Consider the following 22,493-nt stretch of genomic DNA (forward strand, 5'->3'; position numbering starts at 1 on the left):
GGGTCCTAAGAGTACTTGCGCATGTATGTGACCATGGTAGGGTCAACATCAGGCGTGGAAGCTAGCTTGTCCGTAAGGTCAGGGCGAGGGCATTCCGAGCGTAAACGAGCTCGCACATCTTTTTCAAAAGGGGTACGGATATGGGACTGGATGTATTCTGCCACCTCGGGGTATGGCAACCAAGCAGAGGAATTAGGATGAATTATGTCAGCAGGATTAAATGTCAATACCTTAGGCGAAGATGGCGCATCTACATAGTGCTCCTTACGAAACTTCTTGGATGGGGGATGCTTAGCAGGCTCAGAGGACGTGGTGGAAGAAGATGACCCATCATCTGTGTCGGACGGTGGGTCAGAACGTGCAGGTACAGTCCGTTTCCTCGATGAAGGAGCAGAGAGAGTTTTGGCCAATTTTGCAAACTTGGACTTGTGAGGGTTCTTTGGGGATTTTTTACTACGTCCAGAGGAAGGAGGCACCCAACCTTGTTGGACAGCATAATCTGAAAGATGCTTTTTCAGTGGGGCAATTGCCTGAAACAATGCTTGGCCCATATAATCATCAAGGGACTCAGACGGCGCAGCCTCCTCTTAGTAATCCTCACCTTCCTCATCATAATAATCTGCCATGGTGACACAACCACCAAATAAAGCCCACAGGAAGGTAAAGTGACATGTTTTTATAAACCTTTCAAGGCAAAGCCAAATTGGGGGAGTGGTACCCCTAGTGCAAGTCAAAGAACTCAGGGAAAACCTGAACAAAATTCAATATATTTAAAGTGGAGGGAGGACTTGCACTGAACATAAGCAAGAATTCTGCCACTCTAGGCAAAGCCTATGCTATAATTTATACAACCCTTGATTTAGAATAGACAGAGGGCGTCAGGGAGCTCAAGCGGCAGCACGAACAGGGCAGGCGTCGTGAGAGAGCACTAAATTATTCCTCCGTCTGTGGCAAAAGCGGACGGCTGAGGAAAGAACACACGCCTTCTAAGGACGTGTAAACAAAAGCTTTCAGGCATGCGCAAAAGCCGCTGCCGAATAGGGAGAGACGCGCGAGGACGCGCGTCTCAGCCAGCTCCAACTCCCGCTCCACACCGGCACAAACAACAACGCGGAACACGCGTTTAACTAAAGACAGGAGGTGACACACGCTCCCGTTAGCATACAAATGACAAACGAGATCAGCGACCCCGAAGAAAACACACCGAGCGGCGAGAAAAAAGGCGCGAACATCGTGAAAGACAAGTACAAGTTCAATGACCAGTAAGCTTTGTAAATACCATAAGTACAATGCATAAACAGTAATGTAAGAATATAAAGGCACTTAACTGGCTGCGAAGCAGCAAAGAAAGAGGAAGTGTTCACCTCTATGACCCTTTATATACTCTCACATACTCTATGGTTACCCAGGGTTTATGGGTAATGTAGTTTGTTATTTCTTTACTGTGTACTGATTGGCTGCTGTGTTTTCAGTAAAGAAATCGAGAAAGCATAATCGGAGCCTCCGTCCTGCCATAGAATTATCACTTTCAATAAAATCGCTCAGTGCGATAGTATAGCCTGGTGTGCTAAAGTGGAAAGCTTCTGCTAAAGAAATGATTTATATGCACAATATTAGGAAGGGTCGGCTGGTTCATGGGCTGTTAGTGCCAAGCAGACCCTTTGGCTTGGCTCGCTCTTCCCCTTAATTTGTTGGCTCGCTAGCCTCTTCTATACAAGAGCAAAACACACACAGGTGCGAAAGTAAACCAGAATAGCAGAGCCACAAACCACGTAAGCAAAGGAAAGGATGAATAGGAGGTCTTGAATTCGGTTTACAGAGTAAAACAAAAATAAAGACAAAAGGCCGGCAAGCGCCCGCGGGACGCGAACCCCCAACGGGATTGTCCAGTTCTCGTTAGTAGAAGGAACCGCTGAGCTGAAGCCGGCCTGAATTCTGATCGGAATCACTGGATTAAGACTCTCAATGCGTCAGCCTAGAGGTGGAGCGTCATGAATAGTGTCATAAGGTGAGGCAGGACTCACCTGCGATGAAGGTGAGTGGACAGGTGAGTTTATGTTCGGAGATAATGTTGGAAACTAAGAGACACCGGACCGGAGAGGCAGAGCCCCCGCCCTGCCCACAGTACTGAACGCAGGGTCTCGGAGCTTGCCTTGCTACATATAACACTATCAGTACTTCCCAGGATCGACCAGCGCGCGCTTTCTGTCGTTTCCAAAGTTCAGTTGATGCACTCTGGGCTCTGCACCATGTCTCGCGCTGGTACAGGCTTCGTGCCGCGAGTGACCCGTGTTCTCAAACAAACTGGGGAACACCACAAAATATCGATCAACGTTTCTGACTTCAGAAGTTTTTGCTGTAAGATATACAGAGGTGCGCGAGTCAGCAAAGTAACAGGAAAATCCGAGCCTGGGTCGAGCCTGGGTCTGGCCCGGGTCTTCGAGCCCATGCACAAGTTGACACCTGAAAACATTTGCTATGTAAATCATAGAACAAGCATTGTGTAAAATAAGAACAAGCATTGTGTAAAATAAGTTTCTTCAAAATTCAGAAAAAAAAATTGAGGGTATATTGTATATAGACTGCAATGAGAAGGTAATTTAAAAGTGGTAGTTTTCTACGACTGGTGGTTTTAATTCACGTATTTGAAAGTGGTTTCATACGTTATAAAGACATATCCTGGGGGGAGGGAGTGAAGTAGAAAGAAGCCACATGAAACCTCGACTCGATATAGGCTCGAGGTTCCAATAGGACCACGAGGCGAGCAGAGCCGAGCCGGGCGCCAGGCTCGAGCCTTCCGGTGCTCTTCCATCTTCTATGAAAAACAGAGCAATTGGACAGGCTTAGCAGTTAAAACTGGAACTACAGTGGGAACCCTGGGGCACGTGCAACTTTGAAGGAACGTGGACGGAAAGAGGTGGATAGTGTAAAACAGTCAAAGAAGAAGGGCAGGGGGAGGGGTTTTCGTAGGAGAGGAGGAAAGATGTCAGCAAAGTAACTTGGAACATGAGATATCAATGTTTGTTTAGCAGCGAATGACTAGAAAAGCTCACTTTTCACAATTGCCTGAAAACAAGTGAGAATAGGAATTAGTTTGAAGGGGGAACACAGGCTCCTCAGTTCATTTGACATCACCAGCAATTTTGCGCAGTAAATGAAGTACTTTATTAAAAAGATCCGTAGTCCGTAGCGAGATGTCCAGATGAACGTTGTCCTTTTTAATAGCACAACTTGGTCTCTCTCAAGTGCCTAGAAGTGACTTAGTGTGTGCTACATACCAAAGCCCAGTGACACATTCATTCGCACAAAGGGCATGCATGGCTCAGACACTGAGAGATAAGATGGGACTGGAGAGTAGGTAGAGTGTGGATGAAGCACCCGGCGGGAAATATACAGATTATATGGGCCTGGCAGCACTGATCTGCCATCTGCGTATACATTAAAGACTGTCATGATTGCAATACCTTTCTCTTCTATGCTCAGCAGTCCTGGCATGCCCTGCCCGAGACACTTCTTGTCTCTTCCTTTGTCTGGAGAATGAAAGTTCATTGCAGCTTCATGATCAGATTGAACTGGAACAACCACAGCTCAGAAACTACTTCCAATGTATTCAAGACGTGTAAATAGAGCTAATTGTGGGCTCCTGTGTGCATGTCAGCCATGTTGTGCCACAGACATGACACGGACACCAAGGCAGTCTAGTCTATGAACTGGGGCACGAGCACCCAAGCTCTCTTTTACTGACGTGACGTGGTGATTGTATCCATGTGAGTGCTTGTGAGTGTGATTGACTTTTTATTAGGTCCATCCAACCTGGCAGCACAGCTGTCTGGTTTCAAAAGAGATATTGTTGGCTTACCAAGAGCACAGAGGGGCTCACAGCCTACCTGCCGAGCTCTTTGCCGGGGCCGGTTTTTGGCCGATTTTGTTACAGGGCCGATTTTGCAGCTATGCTGCAAAACAGCCATGTAACAAAAACGCCCCCCAGGGGCCCAAAACCGCTCCCCACCCCTGCGGCGCACCGGGGGATTGCCCGGTGCCCGCTTTGGCCAGTCTGGGCCTGGCTGAGGCGCGCCATACTGCATGTAAGCGCAACCAGCCTGAAAACGGCTTCTATCAACGCGTCTCAAATACCAAGCCTAAATGTTAAAAAAGGTTTCCGAATTTTAACGTGTCAGGAAGAATAATGAAGGTATGACTCAAGAGCCCTCTTACCTGTCCGTCGGTACTTCACGCCGGCATCCGAGCCGACTGGGGAGGTACCGAACGGGCAGTTTGTTGCCATTTTTTTTTTTTACATGATTATTGATTGGTTGGCCATGTGTCACGTGAGAATAGCACGTGATCATTAGGATTTCGCCGCAGAGACCCGAAATGGTAAATTAGTTAGATCTCACTGTTCTCTCTATATTCTCACCCTTATCTGGGGGCAACCCATGGAATTGTGATAGTTTAAACGGAAAACAAAATGCCGAGACATCTAAGCACGAGATTGTATGAGAAGCGCACAAAGTCTCGCGAGAGCTTTGCATGTCAAAGGAATCGTGGGATAAGTAGTTTGTATAGTAGACCGGTCATGTCAGCAGAGTCCATAACCACAGAAGATGCCTCTAATCTGGCATAACACTAATAGTCTTTTCGTGTTGTATTCTACATTTGCCCTCGATAATCTTGAATAGAATAAAACTGCAAAAACATGAAAAACGGGGCAAAATACAGTTATGAAGCATGATAGAAGACTAATTGTCTTAATTTGGACTAATAAGTGCTTATAAAGCAGGTATGAAAAACAGCCCAATCAATTCTAAAATGCCAAAGAGACGCCCCATCATAGTGGTCACGCAACCAAATCTCGAATTGAGTGTGTGTGAATGCTGACACCAATCCTTAGAGAGATTATTACCATCTGTCTTAAGTAAGTCCGGTTCATCTGGTCAGTATATGTTTACTAAATATGTTGTTAGTAAAGGACATTCATCCAGTGTATCTCATAGCTGGAACTGTTAGACATGTACACATATAAAGATCTTGTCTGAATGGTACATGAACAGTGTGGGGGGACAGACTACAAAGTGGACCATGGGATGTCGTCATTTAGTCCTGTCTTGTCACTACCGAGCCTGAAGACCCATTTCAGCTCTCTTTTTAGCAAGTATTTTGACAGATCAATCACTTGGTCTGGGATAAACGGCTTGATTTTACGGGTAGTCATGCCCACATATTTGAGCTGGCACGGGCATACGATCAGATAGATTAGTTTATCACTATCACAATTGGTGAATTTCCTTTGTGACCATGGTCTGACGGTGCCAATGTCAATCTCGAGAGATTTTTTTGTCTGTGGGCAGGCTGAGCAAGAACCACAAGGATGGTGTCCCTGAACCGGAGGCAGATCCCATATGGGGCCAACCATACGTGGTGTCTTGCTTCTGGGTATAGTGTGAACTAAACAATCTCTCAGATTCGGGCCGCGTTTGAAAGCGAAAAGGGGAAACTGGATAGACTCCTGGCCAGTGTTAAGCAGAGGCCAGTGTTTCCTAACTACTTTTTGGATATTGTTAGATAGAGTACTGTAGGTATGAACAAATGTCAGTCTCTGTGAGTTTTGTTTAGGTGCTGAAAGTTCCAAGAGTGCTACGCGATTGTTATTTTTAGCACGTTTCAGCGAGCGGCGTATCAGTTTGGGTGGATATTTCCTGAGACAAAGTTGTTCTTGAAGAGCGGTTGAAAGTTCTTTGAACCCTTCGGTAGTAGAACAGTTTCCTTGTACTCTTAAAAACTGGCCATAAGGAAGGTTGTCCCTGAGAGATTTCAGGTGATAACTATCGTAACATAGTAGGGAGTTGCGGGCCATTGGTTTCCTGTACATCTCAGATTGTAAACCACTGGGGGTAGCTATAAGCAGCAGGTCCAGGAAGGCAAATTGCTGTTTATCATACCCAATGGTGAATCGGAGAAGCTCATTCCTATTGTTCAGCCAGTTAAGAAAATCTTGCAGATCTTTGACATTGCCTCGCCAGATGAACAAGACGTCATCTATATATCTTTTTCACAACCGAACCGAGTTGTAAAAAGGGTTGGTTGTGGTAAGTATATGTTTCTGCTCAAAATGATGAACGTATAGATTAGCTAGGCTTGGAGCAAAAATGCTCCCCATGCTAGTGCCCGAGGTCTGTAAGTACACTGTGTCTTCAAATTTGAAAAAGTTTTCTTTCATGGCAAGAGAGGCACAAGCCATAATGAAGTATACAGGACTTATGGAATCAGAGTCATGAGCAGTCAAAAGGGTGAAGATGACTTCCAAGGTCTCATCTTGGGGGATTGACGTGTAAAGCGATTCCACGTCAAATTATACTAGATAATTGGTGGTGGTATTGAATTCGATCTCTGGTAAAAGTCATAGGACATCTTTTGTATCCTGAAGGAATGTAGGCATTTCGTTTACCATTGGTCGCAAAAAGTGGTCCACAAAAGTGGACAGGGATTCTAAAACCGATCCTATGCTAGAGATAATAGGACGTCCTGGTGGAGGTCTCTGTTTTTTATGGACTTTTGGTAAAATGTAAAAGTATGGCACCACTGGATGTTCCGTGCATAAATAGCCATCTTCTTGTGAAGTTATCCATCCTTCTGTGAGGGCCTCTGCAATCATGTGGCCAATAGTGATCTTTATTCTGGCAGTAGGATCAGTGTGGAGTGGACAGTATGCATTCCTGTCACTCAATTGTCTTAAGCACTCAGTCCGATAAGTGGTAGTATCTAGGGGAGAACAATGGCACCGCCCTTATCAGCTGGTTTTATTATAAGGTCTTTCCTTGATGCCAAACTCCGTAGTGCTTGTTGTTCTGCTTTGGGGAAGTTGCAATATCCACCTTGATCCTGTGCGAAGATGTTCTTAATGTCTTTCTCCACGGCTTGTTCAAAAGCTAGCACGTATCCCGGCATAGTGTGAGAGGGTGGATTAAAAGTGGTTTGTTTTTTCAAACCTGTGTTGATATCTCTCAACTTCATCTCTTCTTGTGGTTTATTCGCAAAGAAGTGTAGTCGCACCTTGCGAAAAAATGTTGCAACTTCAATCTGTGTATCAAAAGGATCACTTTTATGAGTTAGGACAAAGCCCAGACCTCTGTTTATGACTTGTTCTTCCACTGGAGTAAGTATATGCAAGCTCATAATTTATTACAAGCCTGTCTCCGAGCTGCTGCCTGCTTGTTCCTGTGTCCCTTTCGTGTTGCTCTTCAGGTTCCTCGTGGATGACGGTGGAGGACTCCAGTGCACTTGGGCCTGCTGGTTTCTTCTTCATCCCCTGGAGCGTCTGTGGCCAAACCCTAAACAAGGTTGGCTAGGGAAACTCCCAGGGAACTGTGGTGGTGGAAAATGGTCCATCTATTGTGGAAAATTGGGTCCACCATATTGCCAGGGGTTGGGGGCCACCACTGTTGGTATTGGTTCTGATGGTTCACTCTCCATTTCTGTTAGTAATTGCCTCTTCCTCTTCCCCTTAATAGGACACCACTCTTGGCCGAGGAGTCCGAGTCGCTTGAGTTGTCATCCGAGCTAGAAGTACCATATGTAGATCCAATCATGCGCCCATTCTTGTTGAATTCCGGTGGTACGAAAGAATCGCTGGTATAAGGGTATATTCGTTCAAATGAGAATTTAGTTAAATCTTTCCTGAGTTTCTTTATCTACGTAGATAGAGTAGAGTCCTTAAAATCCTGGTTATTCTTATTGGTCTCATCTTGATTCTTTTTGAAGGCTGTGCTTGAAATGGTAGTCTTAATTTGGGATTCTAAGACCTGAATCTCGATCAAAATCGTGTCCGCTACTTTTTTTGCTGTCTTTATTAGTAAGTTTAACCAGTCTCTCATGCACCACCATCCAATGAGAGACCAATCTCTGAGGAACTCTTTATCTTTCAAGAATAGTCTGGGTGTATTAGTTACAATGAGTCCTGTGGGGGCACAGTTGCCCCTTAAGTAATCGGCAGCGAAGGTATAAACAGGTGCACTCCGTGGTGATGTAACTTCAGTAATTTAACCATGATTCAAAGGTATTTGCGTGCGGCCTGACCATGGCCTGCCCTGGAACCACGTGTTTAATGACAAGGAAGGAAAGTGAAGCGATTGCGCACTCCAGCTACGGACACACTATTGCAGACCAACAATGTGTTACAAATACACCAAGTTGCTCGATTATTTAATCCATTTATTCCAGGTACTCCAAATTGTTCGTCTAGGTTCATCAAGTTACACGGTAAACAAATTGTATAATTAGCTTCTACAACGGCAGATGTGCCTCAAGCCTCTTTCTGTTGCATGCTTTTTACAATGTTCATATCCTTAGTGATTATTCTCCAATGCATTTCAGGCTTCAATTATAGCCCTTCTTCAGGGATTCACTAAAACATTTAAAGAAAACACGGCCAATAAATTATACGTCCCCTCTACATTTCGTATTTCAACAAATAGTTCATTTGCGTAATCCGACTCATTCAGATCTCAGGGAGTAAGGTCCATAAGGAGTCCAAATGATGAAGGGCGGTATCGAGTGGTGACTGATGGGTATCCTTATCTTATAGTGATATGTCAGGATTGGATCAATCTTTACCAATCAAAAATGTTTTCTGATCTTGACTAAGTGTAGTTGCTCATTTTGCATCATATGAGGTTAAAGGTTCTTTTTTTTTTACTTAGACATTTGTGTGTTCGTTACAATATTTTATAGGGAATATGTCTATGCTTGGTCTCTAAATATCCCCTAGGGCACCCACCCACCGTGTTGTCTATGTAAGCCTGATAGAAACCACAGCACAGTCTTCTTTCCAGGTGATGCGATGCACAGTGAAGGCAGGGCTGCACTCCTGAGGACATTCTTATTCATCTGTGTACCCTATCTCATCCACTGCAGGAGCCTGCTTCAGGTTCACCTCTCACTTTTCTTATCTTTTTAGTGCCAGGGTGTGCTGCAGTTTCTGGTACTACAGGTCAAAAGGCCTGTGAGAGACAGCCTTTACAATAGAATGGCTCCCTGGGAGCAGACGCAGACCCTCCTTACCTCTTCTTGGTTGCTAAGCAATGGGTTAGTACAACTAAAGAGACCCTAACTGAAGGGAAAATATATCACCTGCCTTAAATTAAATGCAAGCGAACATCGTCTCTCAATGACTCCAGAAAATTAATTTCCAAACAACAAGGGATTAAGATTGTGCCAAAGGAAAAATTACCTCTCAGATTACAATAGAATATTAGTGAAAGATTTATTGTGTTCAATGTTGAATCAGGGATAGCTGCACTCTTTCCAGCTGTAGGACCCAACTCATGTTCTGTGTAAGTTTTATGCCAAGATAATCAAACTCTGTCACTAGTTCTAGGGGGTGTCACCCACATACAGCTGCTTCTTACATTTAGTCTTTAGTCTGGGAGAAAAACACATACATTTCGTTTTGGAGCTATTTAGCTCCAACCCCTGTTCCAGTCAAAATGCCTGAAAGTCATTCAGCAAACAGTTGGAGCCCATACAGTGACTTAGATATGAGCAGAGTGCAGGAACCCATCGCTCTCCTAGCTTTGGAGAGTCACAACCATCTCTGCTCAAAAGACTTCTAACATCATTAAGGAACAGGGTGGACGCTAATACACACCCCTGTCTAACTCCTTTATCAGTGTGAATCGTATCCGTTAGAGCCTCATTTTCCCCCACCTCCCTTGTGCCAGGGTGTTCAAATTAAGCCTTTTAAGGATATTCAGAAGGGGAGCCTGCACACAGATATCTTCTAGGATTTCCCTTAGTTTTACTTTCTGGACCATATCAAAAGTAGCTCGCAGATGAACAAAGGCAACACACAAATTGCCATTGGGGATAGTAACTTCCCTCCAAAAGATGCACATGAAACAGAAAATTTGATCTATGGTGCTCACTTGTGCCCTAAAACCGGCCTGCCACTCTGAAATAATATCCCCCTTGCAGAACCAATTTTGGAGATGGGCAAGCACCTGTTTGCAGAACATGCATGAGCCTGTAGTTCACTGGAAATGCACAATCCCCCTTCCTAAAAATGGTAACTATTTCTGCCAACTTTTATGATTGGGGAATTTCCATGCCCAAGAGGATACTATTAGAGAGCAAATTGATGTATCGACCCCAGATTTCTGGATTTTATTTGTATATATTGTTGGGTATTCTGTCGAGATCTGAGGCATGACCGGAAGCACAGGAGCTAACTGCCTTTTCAGTCTCACTAAGCGAGAATTGCAGATTGTTAAGCTCAAACGGAATGCCACTCACATGTAAGATGTCCCTATCATTTGTCATCCTATGCTTATCTGTGTATAGTTTCCTAAAATGTGCTACCCACTGGTTGAATACAGAAATCAAGCTCTGGTGTGTTCCCTCTTGAAACCACAACTGCAGTTTTCCAAAATTCTTTGGGGGTTCCTATTAATCAAGGCATCATGCAGATCCAACCATAGCAAGTCTTCCCACTCCCTTTTTGCCTTAGTAATCATTACCCTATGGTGTGCTATATATATTTAGTAATCTCTACCTGCTATTTAGTTTTTAAAAACAGCAAGGAGTTCACCTTTAGCCACTCTGCAGGCATTATTGTAACAAGACTCGGGTTTAGGACAGAGTTTCTTTTTTTTCTTGGTTTGCCCAAGGCATCCCTTATTCCCTAACATTTCATGTGGTTGTGTCATCATATAATTTCTCAGATCACTAAGGAGTTTGGACAGATGTTCATAGCCAGCAGTAACAATTCCCCTGATGATATTTAGGACTGCAGGGTTTTTAACAACCCACTCCTACCTAATAGATCTAAAATTATTTGTGGGCTGGAGTGCCCTAGTATCACAATAAACCCTGCTCCCACGGTGTGTAGTTTTTTTAATACTTAATGACAAACTAAAGGTATTGTGATCACTGTCTAATCAATCAATCACTTCCATTTCTAAAACAGCAAGCCATAGCTCAACTTGAGCTAGGAAGTAGTCTATTCTACTGCAGTGGCCACGTCTATTAAAAGTGACTTTACCCTGGCGATCCGAGGCACACCTGCCATTGGTGGCTCTAAGATCATGTTCGAGTGTTAGTGCCAGCAGCTGGCCTGCTTTTGGTGTCCATCTTACTTTAGGCAGTTCAAAGTGGGGTATACCCCATTGGTTGTCCAACTCAGAAGTTAAGTCATGAGGGGCAGAGCTTTCGGTTCGAAGATTGTGTTGAGATCTCCTGCCACCAATGTGAGGTCTCTTGCCCCATGATTCAGAAGCAATTGTTCAAATTGGTAGATAGTAGCGGTTTCATCTTTTATACCCTCTACTCAGTAATAAACGCGAATCAATTTTAGGGACAGACCGGAGGGGAACAAGAGTCTAAGGGCTAAGTTATCCTTGGAATCACAGGGCAGGATGCTAATAGTACATCAAAGCGAAGTCTTAATCCAAATGCCAAGTCCCCCCGAGGGCCTTCCCTTGGTACTCTCAGTTGCTTTGACACAAAAGGATGTGTACCCATTTCTACAAAATGGTATAAGACACCAGGTTTCCTGGAAAAGACATATGTCTAAGAAATCAATACATTCTCGACACCAGGCTAAAGTTTGGCTAGTCTGCTACATTCCACAAAGCAATCCTTATCAATGATTCCAAGGTTAATTCAGCCTCCAGTGAAGTGGGGTTAATGTTTGGATTTCTATCAATAGGCGTATCAATTGTTGATATCAATGGTGCTTCTTACCTGTTCAAACAATTGCTAGACTGCCCAGAATTGGGCTCCCTAACCCTAGGAGATTCCTCTTCTTGAAGGAGGAGTGGCTGCAAATTTTCATCCCACACATCTTCACCTGTATGCAAAGTGCATGGGATCATATGCTCCAGTCACTGGTGATTGCTACTAACAGCACTACTCTCTTCACCTGACCCCCTAATCTGTCTTTGCACACCAGGATCTCAAGAGATCTCGCAGTGCACAAAATTTAAGTTGGATGACGGTATGTGCACTAGATATTGTGACCACCTTGAGTCCCTCCATTAGCTCACAAAAGGGTCTCAGATTAGGTAATGCGTACCAGCTGAGGCTGAGAGCCTTTCCACATCTAGAATTTTGCTCCTAATAATCAAGTAACAGTGTCTGGTTTTGCAGAATACTGAAAGATTTTGTGTTTCAGGGACTCCTTATTTTCCATGACCCAATGGGCAATTTTGAAACATGAGCAAGATATGCTGCTGTGCTAGCACAAAGCCCCCTCGGTCCCCCATTTTTCCACCAACATAGACCAGCAGGAGCGGCAGCACAGGGCTCATGCCCCCTCCATTGTTTCTCACTCACAGACCCAGGCTCTCCAAACAGCCTCCCTCCACACAACCTACGTGAAGGGATCCATTCAACAGTTTTTCTCAGATGATTTTGAGTCATGGGTGGAGCTGAGTGGGGCAGGACACCTATGTCTAGTGGTGGATGACACTGATCTGAAGGGCTAGATGGAGAATTAACCTTAGCCCAGCACTTCCCTCACTCACCCCCCCTCCCCTACAGCAGCACATGTAGGTTTTAGTATACCTCTCAACATGTTTTCCAACAACATCAAGGAGGATTTTAACTTGCTCTTTTAACTCTTTAATGACTTCCATCATACTCTCCAACATCGTGAAAATCTCAGTGTTCATGCAATCTCAACCTATAGAAGCACAACTTTTTAATTCTAGCTCAATATTATCAAGTACAGAATATCTATTACTGCATTTTATCCTTGGATTTTCATGGATTATAGGTAGACTATCACAGCAGACAGGATTAGACGAGCCATCGTTCTCCTCTGGTGCCCATACAGGAGATTTCATAAGCGGCTTTCCAAACATTTTGTGGATTCGCTTTGGTGTTACAAAATGATGGCCCATTGGGTTTAAGTTAGATAGCCCAGAGTTGGATGAAATATTATCAGTGCACGTGAGTCATTTTTTTTCATTTTTCATTTCATTTCATAAAGCTTTATTCGGTTTGTGTAAAAACAACCATAAAAGCACATGGATAATAATACATCATTAAACAGATTGAGACAATTGGTACAGGGATATTCATCTAAAAAACTCAAGGTAAAAAAATCATACTTTTCCTTGCGTTGACAAATGTCAGGTTCCTGCATCATAAAAAGCAGACTCATTGCTACCTCCAGGGTAAAAATACCATATTTTCAAAACATAGGTTTCAAGTAAGCAATTCGATAATTCATGTAAAGATTACAAATTAGGAGAAAGTGCACTGTGCTCTGTTTAGTTTGACCATCACACGGGCATGGACCTACCGGGTGCTTTTTAAGATGTGGGAAAGCTACCAGGTGGTGCACCAGCCCAAACCATAATCTGGTAAGAACATATCTATGTGAAATTCTTGTCACCTGGCTCAGGTATATCTGGAATCCTTCAAGAACAAGATATCTGTTATAGAACATACATGTCTTCAATTGCCCACTGTTATACGACCGTCTTTTTGCTCTATATAACAGAAACAAGTTTTTCAATACTGTTTTGGGCATCTCTACTACAGAATAGGGATCAACCAGAATATTTAAATCAAAAATTTCTGTAAAACTATATACAAGGAGGAGCTTCACGCACATCCGAGATGGCCGCGTGAGCACAGGGCTCCCGCATTTATCCTGGATAATATCCTGATTTGATGGACGGTCTTTGAAGACACAACCCGGCTGATGTACTAGCAGGTTTTTGGGTCGGAATCGGACACGGGGTCCCCGAGTTTTGTCGTCCTGAAATTTGCGGCCTTCTCCATGGAACAGCCTGGACCTTGAGTTGTAGCAGTGATCAGGTCGTAATTTAACAACAACGGCTTGAGGGGATCAGACCACAGCCTCACTTCACTTTCGATTTCGTTTCTCCAGCGCACTGTCTTCTATATGCGGTGTGTCTGTTGATCGGACGAGCTCCGCTGCCAGCTCATTGAGCTTCGAGCTAGCGACTGTTTGGCTGTGGACTCAAATTGGCTCAACTTCGCCTCCTGTATTCTTGTGTGTGAATTTTAAGGAGCCATTTGGACCAGATCCCAAGCCTCCCTCCGGGGTACCCGGCTCGCCATGACGGGCAAGCCTGAGAGTGAGAAACGGAAAGTCAAGACCACCACCCGTGGAGGTTCACCCCAGACGAATGTCATGGATCGCTACACACTTTCTAAAGGATCCCCTGGTGGCGCACCTAAGACCCGGGAGGAGGCTGTCGACGATCCTGCTGTATTGGCGGAATTAACGCTACAGGACGTGATGGGCACCATTGCTGGTATTCAGTCTTCGATTGGCCAACAATATGAAGCCCTGGCTCTGAAGTTGGACACGGTGGCTATTGATGTTAACCTCATTCGAACTGATTTGGCCAAGACGAACGAGAAGGTGAAGTCATTGGACCTAAAGACATCTAGCCTTACCACGGATGTGTCCGACTTGCAAACAGAAGTGCGCAACCTTAGATCTGCTAATGACTTTTTTGCTCGTCGCTTGGAGGATTTTGAAGGCCGTGCACGGCGCAACAACGTGCGTATTATTGGGGTCCCGGAAGATTCTAGTTCACTCTCCACTTTTCTTCGAGTGGAGGACCTCATTCTTAATCATCTTTCACCCAAGGGCCTGAGCAAATTCTTTGCCATCGAACGTGCGCACAGAGTGCCAGGGGGACAGGCGAAGCCCGGTTTTCCCCCCGTCCGATTATTGCTCGGATCTTCAACTTTAGAGATCGCGACGCCATTTTGCAGGCGGCACGGACAAGCGGCCCTACGTAGTTCGAGAACGCTGCTGTAAACTTTTATCCGGACTTTTCTCAATCGGTCCAGAAACAACAAATGGTATTTCAAGGGGTGAAACGGCGACTAAGAGACATGGAACTAAAATATGCTATGTTATTCCCGGCCCGACTGCGTGTTGAATATGACAATCGAACATTCTTCTTTGTCAGGCCTGAGGTAGCGAGTGACTGGTTGGACACTTTGCCGGCTCGACGTACTGGCCAGGAACATGCTGGTGGTGCTGAGGGGGGACTGATGGGCCAAGAATGATTATGGTGCCTGTGTCCGGAACACTATTCAACATGACCAGCTGAGGCTCACTGACTTCTTTGATCATTCCATTCGTATCTTGGGAGGTAGCGGGGATGGCGGGACCCTTTCCTCCTCTGGGGTTTTCTTTGTGTAGATTAGTTCTTTGTTTGTAAGTGTTAGGGCGACAGGCACACTGCAAATTGGGGTGGCTTTTGAGTCGGTGCAGGGGTGCAGGGTTGGGGGAGTTGTGTTGGGAACCTTGGGGGGAGGGAGGGACATGTTTTGGGATTGTTTGTCTTTTCTTTTTCAAGGCAAGGTACTTTCATTTTCTTTGACATTGGTGTGACGCTCGTTTTGCGATGGGAGTTCATTGTGGTTCTGGATGGGGGGTAGAGGGTTGAGGGTATTATGCTGGAATGTGAATGGGTTGGGTGATCGGATAAAGAGAGGGGTGGTTATGCAGCTGTTGCGGCGCCTTTCGCCTGATGTCGTTTTGCTACAAGAGACACACTTAATAGGAAATACTTGTCATGCTCTTAATAGACGGGGCTATCGTCTTGCTGCCCATTCCGGATTTACATCTAGTTCTAGAGGAGTGGGTATTTTACTTAGGGTTTCCATCCCCCTCGAGGTTGATGATGTGATCCTTGATGCCAGGGGTCGATATGTTGCACTTGTTGGGCGGTGGGAGGGAAAACCAATTTCGTTGGTGTCGGTGTATGTCCCCCCGGGCTTACAATCCACGACATTTACGGACCTGGGGCGGATGGTTCTGGGTCTCCCGGAGGGTGTTTTGATATTGGGTGGTGATTTTAACTCCGTCATTTCTGGCAGAATAGACCGCTATCCGCCCCGAGATCTTCCTGCTGTGCAATCCTGGTTGGGTGACTTCCTGGAAACATTGGGACTTATAGATTGTTGGAGACTAATGCATCCAGATCAAACACAGTTTACTTTCCATTCGGGAGCTCATGGTAGTCTTTCTAGATTGGATTATATCCAGATACCGGCTGCCCTGTCCCCCTCGATTGGAGAGATTAGACACTTGGCTCGGGGTATATCAGACCATTCCCCTATTTGGTTTCATTTTAATCTTAGCATCGGCGCCGAAGGGAGGGTAGCCCCGATTAACCGCTGGTATCTTCTTAACCCTAAGACTCGTACTGAATTGATTAAATCATTTGATCTGTATTTTACTGAGAATGCTGGTTCTGTATCCTCGCCTGTTTCGTTATGGGAAGCTTTTAAGACTGTGATCAGGGGACAAGCATTGTCTTTGGTGGGGTGTGCTAAGAAATGTAAGAATGAGGCGATTGTTCAGCTCGAGACTGAAATCACAGACCTGGAGACTGCATTGGAACGAGAGGTGTCTCGAGAAGCATTACATGTCCTCTGCCTTAAACAATTAGAATATAAAAATGTGGTTACTGATGCGGCAAAGACGATGAGTAGGGAACAGCAGGGACGGCTATATGTTGTGGGTGATAAAGCAGGAAAATTGATTGCCTGCCTGGACAGAAGGGAGAGAGCGAGTCGAGTGGTTCCGGTGATTGAGACATGTGGTGGTGTGCGTGTAACGGACCCTGTTGAAATTGTTGAATGCTTTGCTGATTATTTTCGAGAGGTCTAAACCTCGGTGTCCGACAGGCCCGAGGAGGATTCGCAGTTGTTGCTTCGAGATATAGCACTTCCATGTTTGTCGGAATCGGATCGTGACTGTTTGGATGCCATGCCCTTGGTGGATGAGGTGGCTCTCGCGCTACGCTCCATTAGTTCCGGCAAGGCTCTGGGTCCCAATGGCCTTCCTGTTGAACTGTATAAATTACGCCCTGATACTCTTGCTCCCTATCTCCGTGATATGTTTTTGGCTGCGCAAAACAGTGGCTCCCTCCCCAGAGATCAACGTCTTGCGACCATTGTGGTGATCCATAAGGAGGGTAAACCACGGGATCGCTGCTCGTCTTATAGACCCATTTCGCTCTTAAATGCGGAGCCCAAGATCCTCGCCAAACTGCTTGCTAATCGTCTGATTACGGTTATTGGCGACCTGATTCATCCGGATCAATCGGGTTTTATCCCGCACCGTAACACGGCATTAAATTTGCGACGTTTGCATGGTGTTCTCGCGAGGGCCCCGACGCTGCGTGAACCGGCCATCTTGGCGTCCTTGGACGCCACGATGGCCTTTGATACAATCGAATGGTCTTATCTTTGGGCGGTACTCACCAAATTTGGATTCGGCGCTGGTTTTATTGGTTGGGTCAAACTCCTGTATGAAACGCCACTGGCACAGGTGGTGGTTAATGGCCGTGTCTCCGTGCCTTTTACTCTTAGGAGGGCCATGCGGCAGGGTTGTCCGTTGTCCCCGCTCCTCTTTGCTTTGGCGTTGGAGCCACTCGCCGCTTGGCTACGGTGGGAACCTTCGATGAAAGGTATACGCTGGACGCCGGAATTTGAAGATCGTATTTCCTTATACGCGGATGATATTTTATTGTACCTTACATCTCCCCAGAAATCGCTCAACGTATTGTTTGACGTACTTAACTCCTTCGGGAAGAACTCTGGCCTTATCAATAATTGGTCGAAATCCTACATTTATGTACTTGCGGGTGATGTCCCTCGTTTGCCGCTGAGGCTGTCCCATCCAGTTGTCGCAGTCTGGCTTTAAGTACTTGGGTGTGTTTATCTCGTTGGATCCGGCGGTTCGCTATGAACGTAATTTACTCCCCCCACTCCAAAGGTTGCGCTCCGATGTAGCGCGTTGGCGTATTTTACCGTTATCTACCCTAGGGCGTGCAGCCCTTTTTAAAATGATGTCCTTACCGCGGTTCCTATACGCACTTCAGAATAGTTTTGATGTCATCCCGTCGAAATATTTTCGGGAAGTAGAATCGTTGCAGAGGCAATTAATATGGGACGGACGTTCACGCATCGCTCTTCCAAAATTGACATTTCCCTGGTATGATGGCGGTATAGCGCTCCCGGATATTAGTAGGTATTATTGGGCCTCCCACCTTGCTGCCATCAACCACGGGATGTATGGCCCGGCGTTGAATCCAGCATTTGAAATGGATAAGTGGCTGCTACCGGGTGGTGATTACTACAGGGCGCTTTATTCGGGACCCTCCCGTTCACAACTCTCGGGACCTACCGCCATAGCCGTGCGGGTATGGCATAGCGCAATGGCGGCTATGGGCTGGAGTGATAAATTAACTGGTGCAACTCCGCTCTATGCCTCTGCGAAGTTGGGTGGCCTATGGAAGACGAAGGGATTTGATAAATGGGACACGATCGGTATTAGTAAAGTGCGTGATCTCTGGGTTAAAGGAGGGGTGAAGACCTTCTCGGATCTGCAAATAGAGTATAAGCTGAGTGACAGGGGAAAATTTCGTTATGTCCAGGTGCGCCATGCTCTGAACTCTGTGTTGCCAGTGGGTAGTGATATTCCGGATTCCTCCCCCGTCGAAGGTCGTATACTAGACGGTTATGTGCCAGACAGTACTATCTCACTGTTCTATAAGAAAATGATTAATGACCGATCAAGTCTGCTCGATCGCCTTCGTGAAGCCTGGATTGCTGATGGTATTGAACTGGATGATGAGGACTCTCCCAGGGAGGTGGCGATTCCTGCCCGCCTCCGTCTGGTCCAACTCAAGATCCTCCACAGAATCTATGTCACCGGTCCCGTCTGATCCGTATGGGCTACTCCACGGATGGCATGTGTAGGCGTGGGTGTGGTCTCCTTGGCACCTATCTCCATATCATATGGGAATGCCCTGAGGTGGTGCGATTTTGGAAACGTATACATGAGGTGATGGATGAAGTAACGGATGTTGTGATGATGCCGGAAGGCCGACAATGTTTATTGAATGTGTGGGGTCCGAATGATTATGACGTGTCGCAGCTTCGGTGGGTGACTCTGACCAATATTGTTGCGAAGAGGGATATTGCACAGTTGTGGGGGTCCCCGAGGCCGCCTACAGTGACTGCTTGGAAGGAGAGTCTGGACTGGTGTATGTTCAGAGAGAAGACAGTGTATATGGCAAGAGGCAGGCCCAAAAAATGGGGGAAGATTTGGAACCCGTGGAACTCATACCGTGGAGATATCTGTACGCCCCCACTCACTGCTATTCCTAGTCCTTCCCAGTCGCCCTGACCTACATTCCTTCTAGCTGTGGTATATTGTGCTGTTCATATGCAATTCTACCTTTGACACCCTCCCCTCATCTGTATTCAAAGAATCTTTTCTCCTGTGGTCATGTATCTCCCGTCCTCCTTGAGTGCAGACCTAATGGCTGTATTATTACTGTATTGCCTTGATTGTATGTTTGATGTGTTGTTTCCTTTTGTTTTATATAATAAAAAGTTATAAAAAAAAAAAACTATACACAATATACTTTAGCCAGGGTATCATAAGATAGTTGTCCAATTCAAGGCAATCTTTAATTATTAGTCTGTTAAAAGCAGTCTCCTCTTTTTGCCAAATGGATCGCCAAATCATTAAAGGCCTTAAAGCTATCAGATCTGACAGATAACTAATCCCAACTTCTCTATGGATTAGTTCTGTAGGGGCGGAGGTTGGTAAACATAGCAATTTTTTGAGGAAATTATTTTCCTCAGTTTGTAAACTGCTATCAGGATAATGTCCCCATACCCCAGCCCCATATAATGCGATAGAAACGCATCTGGATTGATAGATCTGCGTCATGTCCCTTATGCGTCTGTCACCTAGTTTTGCAGAAAATCTGAAGACTCCATGGGCACTTTTTGCCATTTTAGCCCGGACGTTAGTTATTTCGTGGGACCACTTTCTATCTCTGGAATAAGTAATCCCTAAATAGAAAAATGTGTCCACTTGTTGGACTTTCTGTCCGTCTATAAAAAAGGGATAAAACTTATTACGACTGCTACTGCAGACCATGGTATAGGTTTTATTCTTGTTGATCTGCAACTTTCTTTCAGTTATAAAATGTGCGAACCTATCTATCATCCGCTGAAGGCCGATTGGGGTCCTGGACAATAACACGGCATCATCTGCGTAGAGCAGTACAGGTACCTCTATCCCTCTTGCCTGGGGGGCATCTGATTTTACTAATTTTAATGCTGCGTCTATCTCATTAATAAATAACGTAAAGAGCAGAGGGGCGAGGACGCAGCCCTGTCTGATGCCACATCTCACATTGAATGTTGGTGTACGTTCCCCTCTAACCCCATACCGGACAGAGGTCTGTAATTTTTCATACAGCCGTGCTAGAAAATATATTATTTCTTCCGGGGCCCCAAGTTTCAATAGTGTTCCCCATAAAATTGAAGGATCTACTAAATCAAACGCACTACTTAAGTCCGCGAAACAAAACAAAGGAAAAGGGAACCTTGTTTGGCATAGGTATATTTCCCAATTATTAAATCTAAATTAATGCATTGTTCAAGTGTTCCTCTTCCTTTCCTAAAACTATATTGAGTATTGGTTAAAATCCCGTTAGTCTCAGCCCACTCTTCTAACCTAACTAACAGAGTCCTGCTCATTATTTTAACGGAAGAGTCAAGAAGGGAAATTGGGCAATAATTTCTAGCATCGGATTTATCCCCCTTCTTATAAATAGGAATCATGATGGATTCTCCCCAAGAAGGTGGGGCTCCATTACTTACAGCAGCATTAAAAACAATTGTTAATATGGGACCCCATAGTGCAGGGGCAGCTTTATAGGCGTCAATGGGTACCCCATCCGGGCCCTGTGCCTTTCCTCCCTTGCTTACTTTAATACCCTGCTCCACTTCATCTAGAGTGAAGTTTAACTGCACTATAGGCCAGGGATAGGTATTAGCATTAGAAACATTGTTAGATTTAAATATCCAAGAAAAATGGGTTATCCAAGCCTCGCTGCTTACGTGGGACCTTAACTCTGGAGCCGAATCATCTTTTAAAAATGGCGAATTAACTGTCGCCCAAAACAGTTGACAATTTGATGTTTATATCGCCTGTGTGAGTTTATCCCAAGCCTCCTGTTGCAACTCCTGTTTCCTCCGCTGAAGGGCCAATTTATAATCTGTTCTTAAATTAGCAATAAGCGGAGGGTCCCTCGGTCTGTTTGTTAACGCCTGCTTTAACTGTGTGAGCAAGGTGGTACAAACATGGTCAAACCATCACTTATTATGGGTGGTTTCCCTGTTACCAGACCGTGTAAAAATGGTATCTGTATAAGGATTTATTTTATTAAAATTCATTAAAATTGATGCAGGCTCATTATCAATATTCAAATTGTCATAAATCTCCATGGAACAAGCCTTTACTATATTGTTTAACACTTTGTCCGCTTGCTCCCCTTTCCATTTTATCCTATTGCCATTTGATCTATGCGGTTCGATGTTATCCACATTTCTCGTAGTATTAACAGACCTGGGTTCCCAGATTACAGTTGTTAAAATAATACAATTGTGGTCACTAAGATGGGATTCCTCTATCCTAGGGGTCATACAAAAGGGGAGATATTGGAAGATACCAAAGCGTGATCAATAACGGAGCTAGAGTTCCTTCCAATAAAAGTAGGAATCACATTACCTCTTTCATCTCTTGCAGGTTGCAGTAATTCCAGGTCATAATCTGCCATGATTTTATTTAATGACTCACTATATGAATTGTGAGGAATGGAAATCATCTCCTCCTACGACTCTCTGCACCCCACAGACCCTTGAAGTAGACATGGGGCATATGGGAGTGTTAAAATCCCCCACCCAGATAAAATTAAAAATAACATTTTTATCTGTACTTCATTTCTCAATCATGTTCTCTAATTCCTTAATAACTTTGGACCATGTATTATCAAAATTTTTAAAATAAAAATGTATTAAAAGAACATCTTGGGCATGTTTTTAAAAAAGCCAAAGGATCTGCAAATGAGCCCCAATATTCAGATACCTTTTCACTTCCAATGACAAGCTTGTCAGAACAAGAATTCAGAGGCCACCCTTTGCTCTGCCAGACACCGAACTTTGTGCAGGTAAATTATACGAAACATACCCATCATAGCTGACGAGTTCGGTACACCAAGTCTCTTGTAGGCAATTAATATAGTGGGAGCTAAGGAAATCCATCCAGCCTAACTTTCCCTTTTAGAAGCCAGCCCAGCTATATTCCAGCTAGCTATAGATATCCCTTTGGTGTTACTTATAGCTGTCGGCTCTATATTGGGATGATGTTATCTTCGTGGGGGGCCCCCTCCCCTATACTAATATTGTTTTCACCTCCTAAATGTGTACCATGCCGTGGGGTATCCCCAGTCACGGCATCCTGTTCATCTAGATTTTCCCCCACTGTAATAGTGGACCTATAGTTAGCCACCATACCCAATGTAGGGCAGTCCAAAACCTGTCAATCGTTTTGGTCGAGGGTACTAGATAATTGGAATCGATTAGACACAGGTACCTCAAACAGGGGTTCTAATGGTACAGCCCTTCCA

This window comes from Lissotriton helveticus, chromosome 7 (genome assembly GCF_964261635.1).
Source record: "Lissotriton helveticus chromosome 7, aLisHel1.1, whole genome shotgun sequence".
Taxonomy (NCBI): Eukaryota; Metazoa; Chordata; class Amphibia; order Caudata; family Salamandridae; genus Lissotriton; species Lissotriton helveticus.